The following is a 22729-nucleotide window of genomic DNA, read 5'->3' on the forward strand; positions in this document are numbered from 1 at the left end:
AGGAATGTGTTTTGATTGGGTGTTACAGGTTTGGCATTAATATGGAGTAAATGGGATCCTAAGGTAAGAGGATGCTTCCTTTTTCATTGATCTTAGTTCTGGATTGATCTATTGTCTATTGTTCCATTGACCTTGGAATGAAAGATTCATTATTAGTATTGCAGACCCCACCCTGGTGATTCTCCATTTGGAGTCTGGTATCAATCACCCTAATGAAGGTTTTTCAAATGTTCACCAAATGTTCTGTTCACAACCAAATGTTGTGAGTACAAAATACATGACATAGTAAAGCACAGCAGTAGGGAGGTGCTATTTTTTTATGTCATCTGATGCAAATAACGTCAATACTACCTAATAAAAATGAGGAAATGAGGTAATATTATTCCGCATAGGAAGTGACTGTAGTTCTGCATACATGTACTGTAAAGAGTTATTGTCAAATACTTAGGCCTTTCTGCTAAGGTATAAATGTCAGGTTTTTGTAACATTGCCCAGCTACTTCTCTCCAAGGTTGTATCCACACTGTAAAGAAATGGGAATACAGCTAGTGTAAACAATGTCCAAACTGCTAGTTTAGGGATCAGTAACAATGTTTAGCTGTGGCTCTGTGGTTTCAGTTTATAGGGCAGATCCATCTGGGATCCTGAACTCCACGCTGCCTGGCTGTACTGCAATTGGCACATGAGCAAGTTTATATGAGAACAGTCAAAATACCACCTGTGAGAGCCATATGCAGGCTTTGACTAAACCTTCCTCACTCACAATTAATCAGAAGTGAGAAGGGATGACTTGACTGCTTTGCCTTTCTGTGAAAGAAAAATTTGACAGTGCTTAAACATATTGCACTTGAGTTTTTCCAGTTTTCTGCTCAGAAGTCCATTATCTGATGCAAAGTCATCTTCTGACAGAGGTGTACTTCTTAGTTAGGCAGTTGTGCCATGCCGTAGCCTAAAAGCTGTGATAGTGAGAGGCTAATGCAGGTGCTATTGTGAATTGACAGGGAGTGAAAAAGTATATTTGACAGATAAGATGCCTTGAAAGCAGCAGTGTAGGAACTTGTCAATCATCAGTCTGATTTTGTAACTCTCCTTCATATGCTTTGTCGCCCTAGGTGAAATTATTAAACTTGTTGCTACAGTAAGTGGCTTTTTGTTAACTGTGAACAAGCATATATATATATATATATGTATATGTATTTTACTTTAAAAAAAATTAAAAATAGTGCAGGAGGGCAAGAAATGAAGAGAATTAACTGAACAGCAAGGCAGGAGACCAGAGTGATTATATGACGCTGTGAGACCTACCAGTTTAGTGATGATTTAAAGCTTGTTGGCATTCCTTGGAAAGAAGAGTGTATGTGTGCACTTGATTAAATAGTTAATGTATGTTCCATTTTTGTCCTTGGTGGAGATCCCCAGATATCTCAGACTGTGTTAACAGTTGTCTGCTTGATTTGAGACAGTTTCTGTGATTAAAAAAAAAAAAAAAAGAAATAATAATAATTGTAGTGTGCAGTGGTAGAATTGGCTGCAGTGCTGTCTGGAAATTGGACTACTGGGTATTATGCTCCCAGGAGGCAAGGCAAGCTATTTTCATCATGCACATCTCAGTATGCACGGACTTACGTATATATGCTTGCCTGGTTTCTTGCCATATAAGCTGACATTAAGTTTCTTGTAAGATATGCTAAAGCAAAGACAGTATGTCAGCATGGCAGTATAGACATTACTGAGCTGACTGTAAATCTCCTTAAAATATCCTCTTAAACTTCTGTTGAATATTTACTAGCCCACACACATTGTAGCAAGGCTCTTGTTGCTACAGTAAGTGGCTTTTTGTTAACTGTGAACAAGCATATATATATATATATATGTATATGTATTTTACTTTAAAAAAAATTAAAAATAGTGCAGGAGGGCAAGAAATGAAGAGAATTAACTGAACAGCAAGGCAGGAGACCAGAGTGATTATATGACGCTGTGAGACCTACCAGTTTAGTGATGATTTAAAGCTTGTTGGCATTCCTTGGAAAGAAGAGTGTATGTGTGCACTTGATTAAATAGTTAATGTATGTTCCATTTTTGTCCTTGGTGGAGATCCCCAGATATCTCAGACTGTGTTAACAGTTGTCTGCTTGATTTGAGACAGTTTCTGTGATTAAAAAAAAAAAAAAAGAAATAATAATAATTGTAGTGTGCAGTGGTAGAATTGGCTGCAGTGCTGTCTGGAAATTGGACTACTGGGTATTATGCTCCCAGGAGGCAAGGCAAGCTATTTTCATCATGCACATCTCAGTATGCACGGACTTACGTATATATGCTTGCCTGGTTTCTTGCCATATAAGCTGACATTAAGTTTCTTGTAAGATATGCTAAAGCAAAGACAGTATGTCAGCATGGCAGTATAGACATTACTGAGCTGACTGTAAATCTCCTTAAAATATCCTCTTAAACTTCTGTTGAATATTTACTAGCCCACACACATTGTAGCAAGGCTGGGTATCAGAAACTCCCAGCTAAAGTGACCTGTCACCCAATTCTATTCGGTATTGTGAATACTTCCTAGATTATCCCTGGCTTTGACTATGCTAATTTTATTTTCTATTTCTCATACAATCAGGCAAGCCTGACTAGACTAGATTGGCTGCCAATCCCACTAAACCATTAGGAGATCAACAATTCAAACTTCTCTTCAGTAATTAAATGAGGTTGACGTAGAAAAAACAATTTATTTTTGTTTGTGCCTTTTTTTTTCTAGTTTTATGAATGCTAGTGATAAATAGGCTATTCAGATAGTGAGACAATGGATTGCTCAGTCAAATGGTGGAGAAGTGTTTTCCTTCCTTTTAGGCTGTTAAGAAGAGGCTGTCACTCTTCATTTCTGTTTTCCTCGACGCACAGCTGTTGCTCGTCATGAGTATTTACTTATTTCTGGTCATTTTTGAGTGGTGGTAGCCTTTTCTCTGATGATTCTGCTTTTTCTCTCTTACCCTGCAAAGAGCTTTGGAACAAGAGCTTCTTCTATCCTGGGCTAAAAAGCAAAGAGGGATTGCTTCCAAAACTTGCCATGAGGGAACTGTTAAAGTAAAAATCCCCAAAGACTGGTTTTGCTGAAGGATGGAGCTGATCTGTTTTATTCCAGATCCATTTGTATTCTGGCCTAGCAGGATGAAAGCCACTGTGTGGCTGGATGCTTTGAGACAACATTGAGCTGATGTACTCTACTAATAAGGTCATTTCAGAGACAAGCTACTAGCATAGGTGCATTTGTGTACTAATGTGACTGAACTGCTTTGGAAATTGAGCTGTCTCATACAGTGAGGATTTATAATCAGGTCCTTGGCATTGTAGTACACATAAGAATATAATCTCCTCTGCTGCTGTGGGACTTCCAGGCAAAGTTGTTCAACCGCTTCTCTATTTTCAGTCCTCATTGAAGAAACGTGTAATCAGCACTTTGCCAGCACTTTCTTCTGGCCCCCTCATGGGCACCTTGTGGGCATGGCAGGTGAAGAATAGAGTTCTGCTTCAGATGTCCTTACCCTCCGCAGGCAACCACGACCACAGCTTTTCTGCAATTTCCATTTCTCCAGGCTGCTCTTCAGTCACTGACAATGTGGAGAAAATGCTCAAAAAGTGTATTGCATGGCTCATCTCTTAAACCTTGAAGTATATAATGGGAGAGTCAAGTGCGTAGAAGGTGGAGAAGGTCCACGTGCTGGCTTTCCTGGCTGCCCTGCAGTGCAACCGGCAGCCACCAGCCCTTCACTGGTGGAGTCGGAATGAGGACTTGGGATGCCTTTAGCCACATCTGTTCTTGGGCTTGTTCATCTGCCGTTTTGGTTACAACTACATTTTCAAATATCTTTAAAGTGATCTGAGGCTTGCCTTGTTACAGTTTGTCAGCACTTGAGGGGAAAATCGGCAAGATTGATTAATGTAGTTTATGGATCCTGAAGTGGCTGTACACATGTTTTGACACTAGGGAAGGAAAAGGCGCAAGTGTTTCTCTCTGCTGCCTTCAACTTAATGAGCAGCCTGACTGATACAAAACAGCTCACATTATTTGAGTGTTCTTTTACAGTGAAGGAAGCCTCCCAAAATGTATAAACAAAAAAAAATATCATAAGGGGTGGTAGCTGTGATGTCTTTTTCAATTAGGCTGCAAGTCATTCTTTGGTGATGATTACCTTGTGTTTACTATAAAATTATAATGATACACAAAATAATTGCTTTCATTATGCCTTGTTATCTCTAGTTTTCTCTGTAGTACCAAAAGTTGGCTTCAAAAAATCTAATCTTTTTCCTCCAAGCTGTTTTCTACCTTGCAGCCCACATCATAATGATCTTTGATATTCAGATATATTTTCTGTACTGTTATAGACACTGATTAAAGGAGTAGAATATGGAAGAGAGAGGCTTAGACTGTTAGACTGCTGCAGAGATATTAGTTGCTTGGTCAGATTTACTAATGAAATTTTAGTCTACTGTTGTTTGTTAATTAAGCTTTGAAAATCCTCCCTTTTGAAGATCCTTCCTGGAACTAGTTGACCTGCAACACCAAGTGGGTGCTTAACTTTAGTCTTCCTAAATGTATAGGTGTGACTACTCTCCTTGCAATGGAATGTATGCCAAGAAACAGATATTAGACTGCATCCAAAAGCAATATTACCTTATTACTATGGTACTAATACTCCATGCTATGCCCTGTCTAACATGTGGCACTGGTGTAAGTTCGCATTAGAGCTTTTGGTGTCTGAACCAGTTCTGCTTGTGGCTCAGATGTTTGTCCTTGTTCCATCAGGTATTAGTGTTGTTGAAATGTCGTAAGTTCACCTGTTAGGCAGGTCACTGAGACATGAATATGTGTTTCAGTTCTTTCTTGAATCAGTCCTGTGGGGGAAAAAAAGGTAATTGAAAAAATTTTGTTATCCTCTTTATTAATTTCCACTTTATTTTACCATTACTGATGCAGCAAGCAAACTTAGTTGCTATACAAACTCGTTTAACTGTTGGGGAGGGAAATTGTGTGAGTTAGTTTTGTTCCATTTACATAAATTTGTTGGTGTTGTTAAAAAGGTACCCAAATTTGTTCTCACCCAAGAGCTGGTCATCCGAGTTAAAAGAAAATAATAATTAAAAAAAATCCTTGCCTGTCATTGTGGAGACTGCATGCTCTAGTTCTATGCACTTGGGTAGAAATAAAACTAGAACTGTTTCCATTTGATTTGACAGCTTGCTGCCATTATCCTTATCTACTCCTAGAAAATTATTCCTTGCCAACAGTAGCTGTCAGTCAGAGGTCCCTTCTTCAGCAGACAATGAAAATACAAACTTACTTCAAGAAGAAAAAGTAGTTCTAATACCTTGTAGTAAGCTGGCTAAAGAGGGCACGTTTCCTTCAAACAAAAAGGGTGCAATAAACCAGTATTTTCCATTATTATTAATATTTTTTGTCACTAATGATGGCTGGAGACAAAAGCAGAAGAACTATTTTAAGATATGGCATTCTTCGAATTTGCTTATTATTAAGAGCTTAGATTTTTCTGACAAAAAATCAGGTCCTCTTATAATACCTTTAGAGCTTTGTTTTTTGTAGCTCTGGCACACACCTGGTTGTTCAACACGTGTTTTGCCTCTGAGATACAGTAGTGTGTTTTTCAACAAACACTCCATTGGGTATGTAAAAATACGCTGAGTATTTTGAGATTGCATTGCAATGTTTTCGTGTATAAATTCATTTTTTTAATGCGCAACTTGGCAGTAAAACTCCAACTCATCTTTGGGCCAGCGGCCCAAAGTATCACTCCGCACAATAATAATTTCTTGCTTCTTTGGTTCATTTCACTTCGATAATAATAGAATAGTAGGTAAAGGTCTGACTCAAATAATATTTCAGTGAATGGAAAATGCTGTTTTTGAAAAACAAGGCTTAAGAGAGAAAATAATTTCAGTGCACAGTTTCCCATAAATCAGCAGATTTTAAAAATAAAAAAAACCTGGTAATAATTATTATGCATACAAGTTTTGCATATTATCACTGTTAAGAAATGCCAGTGATCTAGGCATAGCATCTGGAATTAGGCATTCACAAGTTTGTTTGAGGTTTGCTAATGATCTCATTACCTTTGAACAAGTGACTTTAATCTCCATTTTCCCCTCTGGAATGAAACTTGTACTACCTGTTTTCATTAGACATTGGATCTTTTTTTTTTAAAAAAATTGATGTGACTCATTATTGTATTAAAACCTCTCCACATTTATGACAGTATAATACCCCTACTAAGCTAGTTGCTAAATAAATATAGGGATACGCAGCCATGATGATTATTCTTAACATACTTTTTATTCAACTTTTATAGAAGTTATTCTCAGAGAAACAAAGTGCCAACTGATCATCAGTCTTCCCAACACTTTTTGGTACTTAATCTTTTGACTAAGTGTTGCATGGATATTTTCCTTGACTCCTTTTATTGTTTTCAACTTTGATCAGAAACTTAAGGCTGGCTATTTTTTTAAGAAGAAATTCCTGTAAAGGCAGTCTACTTTCTGTCAGTATTATAAAATGTTTCCAACCATCAGTAATAATGTTTAGAACAGCTACTATATGGGGAAATACACTCGATAATGAAATGATCTTCCATAAGTAAAAAATTCAAAGGTGGTAATTATGTATTAGAAATGTACTTGGTAATATATAAACTTTTATGACTTTTTAAGTCTGTTATTGCCATATATAAATTATGTAGGATATATAATTATAAATTTGATGTCTTTTTTCATAGCAAATATGTCAGAATGTTAAGGATAATTTTTCAGTGCAGGATGCTTCTGAGTTCTTGAAATAAACAGGAAATATGTTTTCTCTCTGCCACTTACAACAGCTTTAAAAAAGAAGAAAGCCTAACTAGTATATGAGCCACATAAAATGGTTTGAAAGTTAAGAGAAGTCTACACTCTGATAATAGTTTAGGGCTCTCTAAAGAAGTGGTACAGCAGCCCTGTGTGATTAGAAAGTGCAGAAGGAATGGCCATTTATAAGTTGTTTGGGAAAGAGACAGTTATCTAGAGTGTTTGAGCATCCCACAGGCAGTCCAGCTTAAGCAGAACAGTCTGGTTATGCTACATATGTTGGAGAGCTGAAAGAAGGTGGTTTATACTTCAACTCAAAGTCTGAATTTATTCTCCAGTACTACAGTAGTGCTCTAATTTCCTCTGAAACCCAAGTCACTGTGGGAATGTTCTTCCTTTATGTAGGACTAGAAATAAGGATATTTATTTATGTTTTTTTTCCCCTTGAGGGTAGTCCAACATCATCTCTAATCTGTGAATCCTAAATATCAGGAGGATAAGAAGAGAATCTGTTATTAACTGCTAGCTAGGTTTTTTTTCCCCACTTTGCATATGCTAAGATTTTAAAGAAATAAATAATTTTGAGACGTGTACTCTATTACTCTGTTTTTAGACATGTACTCATCAAACTGTTATCTCTTCCCCCACCTTCCCTGAGGTGCTTTGCAAAATCAGTCAAAAAACTCATCTATGCTAAAAACTACCTTATAAAAAAAGTCCCCACCCCTGGACAATGAGGGATTAGCTCCAGCAAGATTTTTTTGTTTGTTTTTTTAGCATTTCAAGTGAAATCGGTTAAGATCAGTATTTTCTGTGCCAAAAAAAAAGATAGATTTTATTTTCCAGTTTGATTAATAATCAGACCCTCAGAACATTTTTGTGTACTGTAATGAAACTAGCCTGATTTTTTCAGAATGAATGACTTCCTGTTCACTAGAGGAAAATGAAATTCTTCAGGTTGGTTCTCAGGCTGGGTGTGTTTGCTTAAATGTATTAGGTAGTCATCCAATTGTTTAATTATTTTACCTTTTCTCAAAATATGTCAACTTTGAAAAAATCTTTCTTTAAATACTGATTTTCACCTTAGGTGTCTTAATATTCCTGTTCGTAATGGATTTCATACCAGTATGCACTGAGGTTCCATTACATAAACCTGGAAGAGAAACAAGCCTTTAATGTGAAAAGGACTGTAATTTACTCTAATGCCTCCTTATACCTCTTCTGTCAGTGTCAAGTCCCAGTCAAAATAGATAAGTACAAATGTTTCATTAAGATTTCCAATACTCTTTCTATCTAACAAGGAGTTTATTCATACTCAAGCTTGAGCTGTCACAATTGCCAGCCCTCACACATGCAGAAATTAAATGTGACTGATGCAATTGTATGCACAAAAGTTTTGCATATAGTTTAGAGTTACAGAAAAGATAACAGATTAGAGGGACTTAGTGCTTATTGTCCTTTTTTTCTCTTTGCTTGGATGCTCTAGCACATTGAACTCTTTCTTCAGTTCCTAAACCATAGAATATATTTGGAATATGGACTATTAAAAATGCTATAATAATAATAATTTCAGTGTCTTAAGCTTCACTGCTGGCAAAAGCTGCCACCTGTAGAGTCTTCCTATATTTCCATACCAGTATGGCTATGTATTGGCTGGCAAAGGTTCACAGACTCTTTCTTGCCCTAATAAGTGATTTAGAACTAAATAAACAAAACCATACAACTGAAAGTGTCATGAAAAGCTGTTTTCCTGGATATGCACTGATTTGCCTTTTCCAAATCTAACCTATGTTCATTGAGCACTCTTGGTTTGACAAACTGTCACTGTTTCCTCCCTCCGCCGTCGCTCCTCTGGCACATTTCCAAGACATGTCCTCTCTGTTCCCTTTTCCTGGAAGTGCGCCAACATGATCCATCTACCTTTAGCTTTGAGGACCAAAGATGACATTTCACTCAGTTAAGTGCACCCTTCCATTTCTATGGGAGTCTGGCTCACAGTTCAACACTTGGGACATAAGGAATAATTTTGAAATAGATTTAAAAAAAAACCACAAAAAAAACTGCTGTTAAAAAATTACATAATTTGACACATTTAGTACATGGTTGACTCCTTGCCTGAGTCACTTTTGGAACTCTGAAGAGTTCCTTAGGGTTAATCCTGGTGTCTGGGGTGCCCAGAGTTCTCCTGTTCCACTTGTATTTTTCTGCTGCTCTAGCCTCCTCTCCCTTTCTTGAATGATTTGAGTCTATTGCATCTACAAAATATAACTCCATATGAGAGTTTCAGATCACTGCTGGTTGACTGCTTTGTTCCTGACGCTTGTGAAGTTTCATGATGTGGGAACTTTATAGCAGTAATGGCTTACGGTGTTCACTCACTTGCAGTGCACACATAGCTAGCAAAGCTGTGCAAATAAAGGTGTCAGTGGGCTCTGCTGTGAATCAGAACAGAGACGATTAGATGTTGGAGGTATTGTGATCTGCCTTTCCCCTCCCCGGATCAGTTTATAAATCTGATTCATACTGTGGCCTTCCCAAAAATCGTTTTAGCATGAGAGACAGGGTGGCAGAACTGAATGGCTGGGGGTGTAGCAGATGCAGGAATTCTTTAAAAGTGTAATTCCACCAGAGCTGCTTTGTCATGAAACGCTGCCCTGAAGTAACCTCCAGCAGTTATCTCCTTTGACAGCTGGATTTCCATGGAAATACAATGTAATCTGTTTATAAGGCTTTCTATTATTACCTTTCTGTCAAATGAAAAGCTATTCTCTGATGCCTTGGGGTGTGCTAGCACAGTTTGAAAGGCAGAAAACTGTTGTATTGTCAACAAGTCTGTGATCTTGCAGTAGTTTTATGTTAGTCAGAGTATCTACATCAGAGTTGCAAGTTAAACAAAACTGAATCCTAGGAAGACTGGGAAATGGAACGATGTATCCAGAACAACGTTTGTGTTGGTGATGTGTTTATTTATAAAGAATAGCTGCAAAGTCCCAGTGAGGATGTGCTTTCTGGTTTGAATTGTTATAGGGGTCCTGCAGTATGAGCAGTGGCTTTATGGGCTGAATCTCGTTTACAAAACAGCTTTATTTGGAGTGTTGTCTTTCTTATGTGGGAGAAGTGGAAGGACTGTCCATGTAGCATGCTCACCGCACTGAAACAGCTCCTGAGAGGTGTGAGATGGTACCTCCATCTGAGAGATGTGTGATTGGGAAGCATGTTTCTTCCTAAACTTGTCTGTTGACTAATACTGAGTGACAGCTATGCTGTTAAGAGCTTATTCATAGAGATATTCATAGAATCTTAGGGGCTGGAAGGGACCTCGAGAGATCATCTAGTCCAACCCCCCTGCCAGAGCAGGGTCACCTAGAGTACATCACACAGGAACTCATCCAGGTGGGTTTTGAATGTCTCCAGTGAGGGAGACTCCACAACCTCCCTGGGCAGTCTGTTCCAGTGCTCTGTCACTCTCACAGTAAAAAATTTTTTTCGGATATTCACCTTGAACCTCCTATGCTCCAATTTACACCCATTACCCCTTGTCCTATCACTGGTCATCACTGAGAAAAGCCTAACTCCGTCCCCCTGACACTCACCCCTTACATATTTGTAAACATTGATGAGGTCACCCCTCAGTCTCCTTTTCTCCAAGCTAAAGAGACCCAGCTCCCTCAGCCTTTCCTCATAAGGGAGATGTTCCACTCCCTTAATCATCTTTGTAGCTCTGCGCTGGACTCTTTCAAGCAGTTCCCTGTCCTTCTTGAACTGAGGGGCCCAGAACTGGACACAATACTCCAGATGTGGCCTCACCAAGGCAGAATAGAGGGGGAGGAGAACCTCTCTTGACCTACTAACCACACCCTTTCTAATGCACCCCAGAATGCCATTGGCCTTCTTGGCCACAAGGGCACATTGCTGGCTCACGGTCATCCTCCTGTCTACCAGGACCCCCAGGTCCCTATAATGTTACCCTGAAAATACTGTACATCGGTAAAAACAGTAAGGAAGTGTTATTTGATCCTATGGTACCTCAAACAAAGGTACTGATGAGAATTTCCTCATACAGTAGTCTGTCACATGTAGTGAATTAAGGTGTCTAGGAGGAGTTGGGAATATGTGAGTATATCTGTAATTTGTTTTATTTTTATTTTTTATGACTTACTTTATTCTGGATGTTTGCTAAAGAATGTGTTAATGTGATATTTACTATATACTAGCCAGATAGCGGAGCCTTCACACACTTGAAATTAGGTTGATTAAAGCTAATTGGACTACCAAAATCTGCAAGTATGTCCTAGGCAGAACAAAGAAACTATACTATAGACTAAACAGAGTAAACAGTGAAGCCTAAGAACACTTTACCAGCTGTTAAGCCTCATCTCTCAGGTTCATTGACCTAACAGAGCCACTGTGCTACCATTTGAGGAGAAAAAGTTAATTTTCTGTAACACAGCAAGTGAAGTGAGAAAATCGGGTGGTGAGGCTGAGCATAGTATCCCGTAGTATCCCATATTCTTACCCATTTGAATCAGGATTTCAAAACTAAGAAGCAAAACTCAGGCACTGCCTGCCAAAAGGCCCTTGGTTCAGTACTCCTGCTGACATGGCATTGGATAGCTTTCAGAGCTCTGTGTAGTTTTCGATTATGTTTTTCTTTCACCTGCTGTCATTCCAAGAGCCCTGGAATTGATCAACAAACAAAGTGTTGAACTAGAGCAATAAATAATGCTCTTAATAAAAAAAAAGAGGAATATATAAAAGTTAGGATGTGGTGAACCTCTAACACAGTATTTCTCAACATTACCACATACCCACTAATAAAAAAAATGTCAAACTATGCAGTAGATTAAACTCATAAATTATGGGTATATAGAAACATTTATCCCTTTAAGAAACAAGAAACAGGGCACTTCTGCTGTTGGGTTAGCAAAATGAGGTAACTTGATCAAAATGTGTCTATTAATAAGTAACATTTTTACAGGAAAATTACTGTGAATGATATTAAATACTTTATTACATATTTTGAGAAAAAAAATCACTATTTCTTTGGAATAATAGGGAAAATATAAATACCTTGTACAATCTGTAATGTAGAATTTGTGCAAAACCTGTTCCACTTTCAAAGTAGTAAACTTTAGCATTTACATGAACTTTCCTGTTCTCATACCACTTAACAAACATTATCTAACTGATCTGAATATTTTCCTGAAAGATAGTGGGTCTGTATTGCAGAGAAACGATTTAAAATGTTGAGCTCTCTTCATTGCCTCTTTTTTTTTGTGTGCAAGGGAGCTTTCAGGATTTTTCTTGGGGAAACCTAGTGTGCCCCTGTTCGTGAAACTCTTTCCTGCTCTAGTACAAAGTGATTGCCTGATGAAATGTGAATGCTAAAGACTGGAGCACCACTCTGCTTTATCAAGTAGTACCCTTGAAAGGAAAAAGCCACAAGATACTGATTAATCTAACCTTTTGACAAGGAAGAAAAGGTGTTATTCTGTATAGCTATAGTTATAACCTTTTAAAATGTGAATGATAGAAGTAGTGCTGTCCTCTTTCTTCATGCATTACCCAGCAAAGGTAATTTGGAATATTTGGATACTGAACACCTGTTGACTTCTTGCAAATCTCAGCCTTTTTTGTTTTCCAGTAGGATAAATTTTTAATGAAAATTTTTATTTAAATGCAATGTTTGCCTGCTCCCAAGTGTGTTTTAGGAAGGATGAACTTTTAACAGAAGTTAAGAACACAGATCAAAATATAAACTGCATACAAAAATATCAGTGTTTTTACAATGCTTAAACTGTAAGTAAATTAAGTTTCCTTGTCCCTTGTTTTGTGAGAGTACTAATTATATGGGAAAATGTTCCTTATATCTCTCTTCTGTATTGCAAGAACCTCTTCAACCAAAGGTTGTCATGCATTTATGTTCCCTTAGTGTCTAGCTGCATTGCTATAGTAGGCACTGTGCAAAGTCATAGTGAGATACAATCCTTGGCAGAAAAATCTTACAATTAATGTATGAGTATCAAATGCGAAGAAAACAAATAGAAAGGCATCAGGAGATGGAGCCTGCTGAAGACAGATCTAAAAAACAGACCAGCGACAGAGCTGGGAAGAGAAAATACCTCTTTTAATTCCCAGTTTAGCACCTGAAGAACTGATTTATATAAAATGTGCATATATTTTAATTTACTTTTGTGCCTTGGAAGGCAAGTGTTATGTCTCACAAGGTGGGCACAGCAATATCATGTCCTGCAAGGTGGGTACAGCTAGGGTTCCCCAGAGGTAGGGGTTGACCCAGGAAGATTTAGATCCAGTCCTCCTCTCTTAATTAATCTCTTTTAACAACCCTTTCGGCAAGATTAAGCTCAAGAATTCTACAAGTAAGACCATTACCCAGAAGGCTTAAAAAAAAACCAAAACACTTTTTCTTAAAATTGAGTAAAATTATAAATGTTATCAAAAGGAAACACACAACAATATCACTCTCAAAGCAACAGGTTACAACTAGCAGAAATTAACAAAATGGTACTCTCAGAAAAACAGGTTACAACTGAAAAAACATAGCAAATTAGAAATGATGTTATTCCTATGTGCTGAGAATAAGGTTGGAGAGAGACAGATAGACAGGGATGGAGAAAGAGAGGATAGGAAAAATATCACCATCCTTGGATTCAGGGATGATCTAGGCATGATGTTGTGGTCCTTGGATGGTGGGTGCACACCCCGAGCATTTAGATTCTGCCTCTTTTATGACACCTGGCCCTGCCACTCCTGGTGAGGGTCAGCCTACTTTGTGCAGACTCAGTGTTGGCTTTAGGAATGTTCCAGAAATGAGTAGGTGGTCCATGGGTTCCAAGTGATCACTTGCCCAACCCATCCAAGTTGACCAAGCAATGACCTTTATTTTCACACATATGTTCTTGTCCTTAAACAGGAAAGTGGTCTTTTGCAAGGTGACCCTGTGCCTCCACAGGGTGCCTCTTGCAGGCCACTGCTCCTTATCAAGTGAGAACAGTGTCCCATTTATCAGGGTGGCTGCCAAAGGACGGGCTCCCCTTGAAAGTACAGTATCCAGTTTATCAGGGTAGTTACCAAACAAAGGCTCCCCTTGCAAGAACAGGGTCCAGGTGGCTTACTGATTGAGGCCCCCACCTGAGCACAATGTCCAGTTTGTCAGGGTGGCTGTTTTGACACAATTATTCTTTTTGGGACTCTACAGGGAGAAAAGCAAATGGAAAATCCTTTTGGACAGTATTGGAAAGAGAAGAAAAGTATTTAAGAAAAGTAAAATTGGAATTCTCACAGTTCAGATATCATCCAAATAAATGTCTTACCAATGATAATGGCTAGGAATTTCAACAGGTTTTGAAAAGGTTACTTCTTTGGAGCATCTGTTGGGCCCACATGCTTAATCATCTTTGATGATTCTTGAAATCTAGTGTCTGCAAAGTAAACAGGGGAGCAGGAATAACTTTTTCATGATTAGGGTACTGATGGTTTACATGTAAAACAGTATGGGAATATGGAGGATCTGCACTGTACAATGTGATGAGGATTTTGTTACCAATCATGAGTGTTTTCACAAAGTAAAACCCCCTCTAAAGTGTTGATAAGTATGTTGATAATCACAATTCTCTTGCCACTCCATTTTTAGCATGTGTACAACAATATCTCCCTCCATCCATTCTTTTATTTGGAGGGAGAAGAAATAAAAAATATTCTTCAAAAGCCTGTCAGGTAAAAAGCCTGTTTTACTCAACAAACAAAATGACCTTTAGGAGTTGGGCTCAAAAATGCTTCCTTTTATCTTATTTTCCTGTAGTTTGGAATTGTGGAATGTTTTTCAAATTTAAACATCCTTGCTTTTTGAGGGGTTTTCCATAAGTTAAAGTGGATTGTTATGTTCTTAGTCATACTTGCTCCCCTCTCTTTGCCGTATGTGGCAGATAGACTTTCTTTCCAAAAGGCAAGACAGGGATCAGTATTACTCAGAACTAACAACAACAACAACAAAAAAGGCAAAGGCTGTTTCTCTGCTGAAGTTGAACATTAAAGGAATTTATAAACTTTTTTTTTCACTTTGAAGTAGGACAGTTTATTTTTCTTTAGTTACTTATCCTGTTCTGCTCTGTAATGGGATCATGCAAATATTTACATTGCTAAAGAAATTGTTATAGCTCTGAAATGAGTTATTTGTTCAGATATCGGATTCAGATTTTCTGCTGTGCTAATGTTTTTTACAATCAAAGATTCAGTTTCTGAATTCCCACTCTACCAAGATCCTTGTCTTAGTGCCCCTATCATAAATGTTGCCCAGGAGTATGTTTTTCACTGCTGTTATATGGGTTTATAAATGCAATTGTGGTAATAGAGAACAACAGACCTCATGCAGAACTTCTGGAAAAGTAATCTTGTCATTACTAAACTTTGTTTATGAAAATGTAGAGGTAATTGTTATGCATTCACTTATTTTTAATAGATGAGTCAAGAGAAATGCAGAAGGATTGTAAAGAGAGGGAATGTAACCTGGAACTGCTGTTACTCATTTCACAAGCTAAGGAATAGTAAATAATGCACAAATATCTGTAAAGCTCTGTAGAAGTTTTCTTGGCATGATGTGCATTTTTATGTAGACTAAATTTGCTAGTTTGGAACTGCTGACAAGATGGTTATGGATGACTTGGCTGTTCCCAAAATACTTTAGTCTTTGTTCAAGTAGTTTGTTTCACTCAAGTAATAATCTAGCTCCCATTTACTGATGCATTAATCAGTTTGTGTTTGAAATTTATTTGTGAATAAGTCTGGTAGTTTAAGGTGGGAATAGTATTACAAAACATCAATAATTTCTTGCTGTGAATTGTGATTATTTCCCCGCCCCATTTCAAGTATGTTTGCTCCTAGTAAGGTTCACAAAACACAGTGTTTGCCTCCTGGCATAACTCAAAGGGAAATATAGTGTTATCCTTTCTTTTTCTTTGCTATGTTATTTTCCAAAGTTTAGCAGGTTGTTTTTCAGTGATTTAATATGAGATATCATTTGGTTTTTTTTTCTCCCTTGTTTCAGCAGAGATGTTTGGGCAACAGACATGTTAATAGATTGTGAGTTTCCAAGGATGTTTTATTATTATCTTGTTTTTCATGGATTATGTGGAGCTGATAAGTAGGAAGGAGGCTCCTCTTTTAATACTTTAGATTATCTTTGTTAATGATTTATGATTTTTTTTTAAGCAAACTATTGGTCCAAGTAATTAACATATATGCTATTACACAACATGAGTACTTTCTCAGAGCTTTTATTTTGTTGCTTTGTTATTTCCATTTTACTGGATAGCATAGCATAATCCTTGATTCAGTAGAATGGAAAAGATTTAAGATATTTGCACATATTCACTTCCATTTCTCATTTGTTTTCGTAATTCAGTTGCAAGCTGAAAGTTTTACTGTTCTTTTTAGTAAAATGTGCTTCTGAAATCCAGGCAGATTAGATTGGACAACATTGTTCGTGCTTCACTGCTGTTTGTCTTACTCTCTTCCAGAGCGAAGGTACTTAGAGAAGGTTTGATATGCCAAGCTTTTATTCTTTAGGCTTGTTAGATCTTAATCCTCAGTTACTATGAGATAGAATCATAGAATCATAGAATCATAGAATCATAGAATCTTAGGGGCTGGAAGGGACCTCGAGAGATCATCTAGTCCAACCCCCCTGCCAGAGCAGGGTCACCTAGAGTACATCACACAGGAACTCATCCAGGTGGGTTTTGAATGTCTCCAGTGAGGGAGACTCCACAACCTCCCTGGGCAGTCTGTTCCAGTGCTCTGTCACTCTTACAGTAAAAAAATTTTTTCGGATATTCACCTTGAACCTCCTATGCTCCAATTTACACCCATTACCCCTTGTCCTATCACTGGTCATCACCGAGAAAAGCCTAACTCCGTCCCCCTGACACTCACCCCTTACATATTTGTAAACATTGATGAGGTCACCCCTCAGTCTCCTTTTCTCCAAGCTAAAGAGACCCAGCTCCCTCAGCCTTTCCTCATAAGGGAGATGTTCCACTCCCCTAATCATCTTCGTAGCTCTGCGCTGGACTCTCTCGAGCAGTTCCCTGTCCTTTTTGAACTGAGGGGCCCAGAACTGGACACAATACTCCAGATGTGGCCTCACCAATGCAGAATAGAGGGGGAGGAGAACCTCTCTTGACCTACTAACCACACCCTTTCTAATACACCCCAGGATGCCATTGGCCTTCTTGGCCACAAGGGCACATTGCTGGCTCATGGTCATCCTCCTGTCTACCAGGACCCCCAGGTCTCTTTCACCTACACTACTCTCCAGCAGTTCAGCCCCCAACCTGTACTGGGACATGGTGTTGTTCTTCCCCAAATGTAAAACTCTGCACTTCCCCTTGTTGAATTTCATCATGTTTCTCCCCGCCCAACTCTCCAACCTATCTAAGTCTCTCTGAATGGCAGCACAGCCTTCTGGTGTGTCAGCCACTCCTCCCAGCTTAGTGTCATCAGCAAACTTGCTGAGGGTACATTCTATACCCTCATCCAGGTCGTTGATGAAGATGTTGAACAACACCGGTCCCAGCACCGACCCTTGTGGGACTCCACTAGTAACACACCTCCAACCAGATTCTACCCCATTGACTACAACTCTCTGACTCCTTCCTTTCAACCAGTTCCTAATCCACCTCACTTCCTGGTCACCAAACCCATACCTGATCAACTTATCCACAAGGATGCTGTGGGAGACGGTGTCAAATGCTTTACTGAAATCAAGATAAACCACATCTACCGCTCTACCATCATCTATCCACCTAGTAATTTCCTCATAGAAGGCTATGAGGTTAGTCAAACATGATTTACCCTTGATAAAACCATGCTGACTGCTCTTGATGACCCCCATGTCCTTGATGTGCCTGGAGATAGTCACAAGAACAAGTTGTTCCATCACCTTTCCAGGGATGGAGGTGAGGCTGACCGGTCTATAGTTACCCGGGTCCTCCTTCTTGCCCTTCTTGTAGACTGGAGTGACATTTGCTATCCTCCAGTCCTCAGGCACCTCACCTGTTGCCCATGATTTACTGAAGATGATGGAGAGTGGCCTAGCAATGACCTCCGCCAGCTCCCTCAGCACCCTTGGGTGCATTCCATCTGGACCCATTGATTTATGGATGTCCAGATTACTCAACTGATCCCTAACCCAATCCTCATCTACCATGTCAAACTCTTCCTCTATCTTGACTTCTTCTGGGGCTATATGAATCTGGGGCTCATAGGGAGACCCTGCAGGAGTGAAGACAGAGGCAAAGAAGGCATTCAGCACCTCTGCCTTCTTTATATCCTCTGTCACCAGGGCTCCCACCTCATTCCTCAATGGGCCAATATTGCCTCTATTGCTAGTTTTGCTAGCTATGTACTTGAAAAAGCCCTTTCTATTATCCTTAACCTGACTTGCAAGGTTAAGTTCCAAGGAGGCCTTAGCTTTCCTAATTGCCTCCCTACATCCTCTGACAACAGTCCTATATTCCTCCCAAGTGACCAGCCCCTCCTTCCATGATCTATAGATTTTCCTTTTCCACTTAAGTTTGCCCAGTAGTTCCTTCTTTAACCATGCAGGTCTCCTAGCACCCTTACTAGATTTCCTAACCATTGGGACACTCTGATCCTGTGCTTGCAAGAAGTGGTCCTTGAATGTTGACCAGCTATCTTGAGCTCCTTTATTTTCTAGCACCCTGTCCCATGGGATTTCCCTTAATAGATGATTGAGGAGACCAAAGTTTGCCCTGTGGAAGTCCAGGGTTCTGGTCCTGCTGGGTATTTTGTTCCTTCCACACAGGATATGTACTCATATAAAATCTGTTTTGTTGTGATTACATCAGCTCAGTTAAGATTTTATTAGCATTTAAATTCTATCACCATGCCTTACAAATTAGGTAGTTAATATTGTACAAACAAGGCAAACAAATAATTATCTTACTGTATTGCTTAATAATCTACCTGGTCTTCTGACATTTTTCAAAAAGAATTTTCAGCTTCAGTACAATACATTTTTTTTCTACTATGTTCTTGTTTGTTACACAGTTGTCAGGCTTTTCACTCTCAGTCTATCCTTCTTTCTCTCTTTCTTTACCTTTCTTCTTTTAGATTCTGTAGTATTGCTACATTAAAAGAGAAAGCAAGGAGACTTGCTATTAAGGGGAAGAAATTCAAAGTAGAGTGAAAAGTCATAGCAGTACTGTGAATAATTAGAATGCAATGATTCTTTGAAATATAAATATGTGTAATTTTGTAGGAGTGTAAAATGGTTTGGTTTTTTTGTCCCTTGTTTTTTCTTTCTGGGTTTCAGTGTTTAGGAGTAAGGTAGGACAGGTAACAGCTTCTGTTGTTCAAATTTAAAAAAATGGAAGAGAATATTTCAGATTATCCCATATTTTGTTTTATTTTTATTTTTCTATTATAACCACTTATTTATTTGTTTATTTGTTTTATCTAAATGTTGCATTTTAAAATGCTTTTAAATTCCCTCTTTCAGAGGTTTACCTTTTCTGAATTCACAGCTCAGCAAATCTGCAGGAATTCAAAACTGTTTCTCTACCACCACATTTGTTTTTATTATGTATGTCTTCAAAAAGAGGTTATTCTAAACATTACAGATTTACCTATGGATAAGAAATCATGAGTTATAATATTATCTTTTCCAATCCTTTCAGTTCTCAGTTTTCTCAGTCTAGCCTTCTCTTTGACTCAAAGATTCTTCCAAGTTTAGTCCACATTGAAACTTGTTCTGGTTCTTCTACTCCAGAACACTTTACCTATCTCTATTTTTTCCTGTATTTTCTTTATTTTAGAAATTCTCTATTCAGTCAAATCATATATTTGCTCTTCTTACAGCACTGCTTTTCTTTAGGTTCCACTGTAAAATCATTAAAATAAGAAGCTTTTAAAGGCCTTTCAATAGCCCTTGGAAAAGGTCCTATGTATATATTTTGGGGGAAAACCTCCCAAAATCTGCATGGAGTGTTTAGACCCTATGTAAAAAAAAAAAAGGAAAAAAAAAAAATAAGTCTTGAAGGCTGCTTTCTCTATTCTCTGTTCTAGAGAAGTAAAAGCATGGTCCTTTCTTTGGAAAAGAGAGGAGAAATTGATGAGAATTAAAAGGCCTGTTCTTAGCAAAATCTTAGCAGGTCTTCAAAAACAGCTCAAAGGGGAGTTTTTTTACTGATTTATGTAAATAGAAAGGCAAAGTTGTCAGAAGCCCAATACAAAATATGGAGTAAAGTTCTTAATCCCCACTCCTAGACATATTATTATTATTAAATCAGAGTAGTTAGGTTGGAAGGGATCTTAAATATCATATAGTTCCAACCTCCCTGCATGGGCAGGGACACCTCCCAGTAGACCAGGACCTCCTCTGTCAGCTCAACCACCTGCCTGAGGAGATCATTTACTTGCTCACACCGCACACATGCGCTGTCACTGGTTCCCTCTGATACCAGTGCCAGACTCAGGCATTCACTGCAGCCAGAGACCTGCACTGCTGCGTGCCTGCTTGGGAGCTCCGTCTGAGTCCCCACATTCTTCTTCACAATGGTTTTTGGCCGCGTTGTGACCATGATCAATCTAGTTACTAGTCTGCTTTTCCTAGGATGAGAAGGCACCCGCTGCTCCCTGCCTGCCCTCTGCTCCCTGCCTGCCCTCGTGCGGCTCTCTGCCTCTCCGCCTGCCCTCGCGCCTGCCACGTGTCTCCTCTCTGGAGGCCGCTGCCGCTCTCTCTTCTGCGCTGCCGCGTGCTCAGATGAGGCTGCCAAATGGCCGCTTTTTAAACCTTGCCGCCGTTCACAGCCACACCCCCTGCCACGTCAGCCTTCCTCTCCTCTCCCTCGCAGGCTTCCCGCTCAGACTCGGGTCTCCTGGCTCTGCCCCGGCTTCACCGTCTCTGGGAAGCCCGGCTCCCTCTCAAATCCTCAGTAAATTTAAAGGAACAGCTCTCACCGCTGCCGGTGCTGCTGCTGCTCTCTCTTCTGCGCTGCCGCGTGCTCCGCGTGGGGAAATTAATCATGTTGAATTTGAAGCTGAAATTTGTCATATTCATTTTCAGTTTGAAAGCAATTAAATGCCTGAGAACTTGACCTACTCTCACTGCAAGGTTGCATAAATGTCATCTGTGAAGTTTAATAGAAATCTAGTTTGATGTGGCCAAAGTCATAACACTTAAAGAATTGTTTATTTTCCTTAGTGCTACATAATTTTTTCTGCTATGTATTTAAAATAACAACAGCAACAGAATCCCTTTAAAATGTTTCATTTTCCTGCAAAGAAATAAAGTAGCACAGAAATTCTCAAGCATTATGAGATTTTTCAGTTTATAATTGTCTTAGGATACAAGATTATGAAATGAATTCAATTTTTAATATGCTCATTGAGTATAATCTTTGGAAGAGTAAGCAATGTATTAAAATTTCAGTGGATTGACTGTTTTAAAGATATGTGAGATATGTGAATGTTACTTTTGTTTGTATTCTATGCCGAAGTATTATTTCTAAAAGACGTGAAACTATTTTGGTCTTGTCATTGGTGCACAGGGAATTAAGCAGCAGTCAAAAAGTGAATATTACAAAGCTGTTTCATTCACAATTTGTTTTTTCTCTTGTGCTCAATAGAGTCTGTATATACTTCAGCATCTTCTGATTATTTAATGTTCCTTTTTGCAACATCAGGTATTATAGATTTTCTATGAAAAATATATAAAAAAATAAGTGAAATAAAAATGCATTCTAAATTCAGTAATTACTGACCTAGTTTCTTTTTCGAGAAGATTAATTTTTAGTTTCTCTCCATGTGCAGATGGAAAATATTTGAGTGCTGAAACTTAGTTGAAGTTGTAGAGTATATTTTTAATAGGGATGTGGCTTCATGACCAGGTATAATAATTTCCCTCATATACCAACAACCGACAGTATCTGGTTGCTGTAGATAACAACTGTTTGGAACATCTCAGGCTATGAGTATGTTCTCTACAAATAAGCATTTATTCTATAAAGTGTTCCATGTAGGTTCATCTCCAGCCAGAACTAGGTCGTTCATCTATCTAATTCTATTTCAATAGTTGTGAAGATTTATACCAAGATGTTATGGTTTTGGGAAAGTAAAAAGACCTTGGTTTTCATATTTCTTATAATGATAAATTGTGACATTACCGTGTTTTATGTTTGCTATTCTGTGCTAATATAACTACTTCTAGTATATCATATTAAGTTATATTAATCATTCACAGTTTTACAATTTTAGACAAAAATCTAAATGGGATACATTTGAAATTAAATAATAGAAGTTAAATATCGATTGATACTGAATATTTGACACCAATTATTTGATACAATGTAAAATAAAGTATAGCCTTAAAAAATATATTAATTTAAATACATAATAGAGCTACAGCAGGAAGCCTAAAGGAGAAAGCATCACATTTAATTGTGTTCATCAGGTTTTTCTCATCTAACAGATGAAAAGATGACTTAAATAATTCTTCTATACATCCTTTCAATTTTGGAGCTTCAAAGTGGTTGGGAGCAAGTAACAGTGTATCAGGAAATTGTTATCTGTAGTCCAAATGGTCATTTGATGTAATGCTCTGTTATGGAAGATCAGAGTGAAAACGAAATTAGCAACAGATTATATGGAACATAGAATGGCAGGAAATTGGATGGTCTTGTACTGCAGAAGCAACATGAGTGTGATTTCACAAATGAGTTTTAAAAAAACCTCAGTCTGTTTTTCTTACAAGTGTTAATGCTAACAAGCAGGCTAAGTCACCTTAATTGCTGCTTTCAAAATGTTTTCTATGTGTGAAAAAGAAAAGTAGCAGGAAT

At 38.3% G+C, this 22729-nt stretch overlaps 1 protein-coding gene across 1 annotated transcript in view; it reads left to right on the top strand.

Moving 5' to 3' along the window:
• The window catches only part of TMTC2 (transmembrane and tetratricopeptide repeat containing 2), a 270784-nt gene that overhangs the window by 164949 nt on the left and 83106 nt on the right, over positions 1–22729 (top strand). The window lies entirely within an intron of this gene.

This window comes from Chaetura pelagica, unplaced genomic scaffold (assembly GCF_000747805.2).
Source record: "Chaetura pelagica isolate M959 unplaced genomic scaffold, ChaPel_1.0 scaffold50, whole genome shotgun sequence".
Lineage (NCBI taxonomy): Eukaryota > Metazoa > Chordata > Aves > Apodiformes > Apodidae > Chaetura > Chaetura pelagica.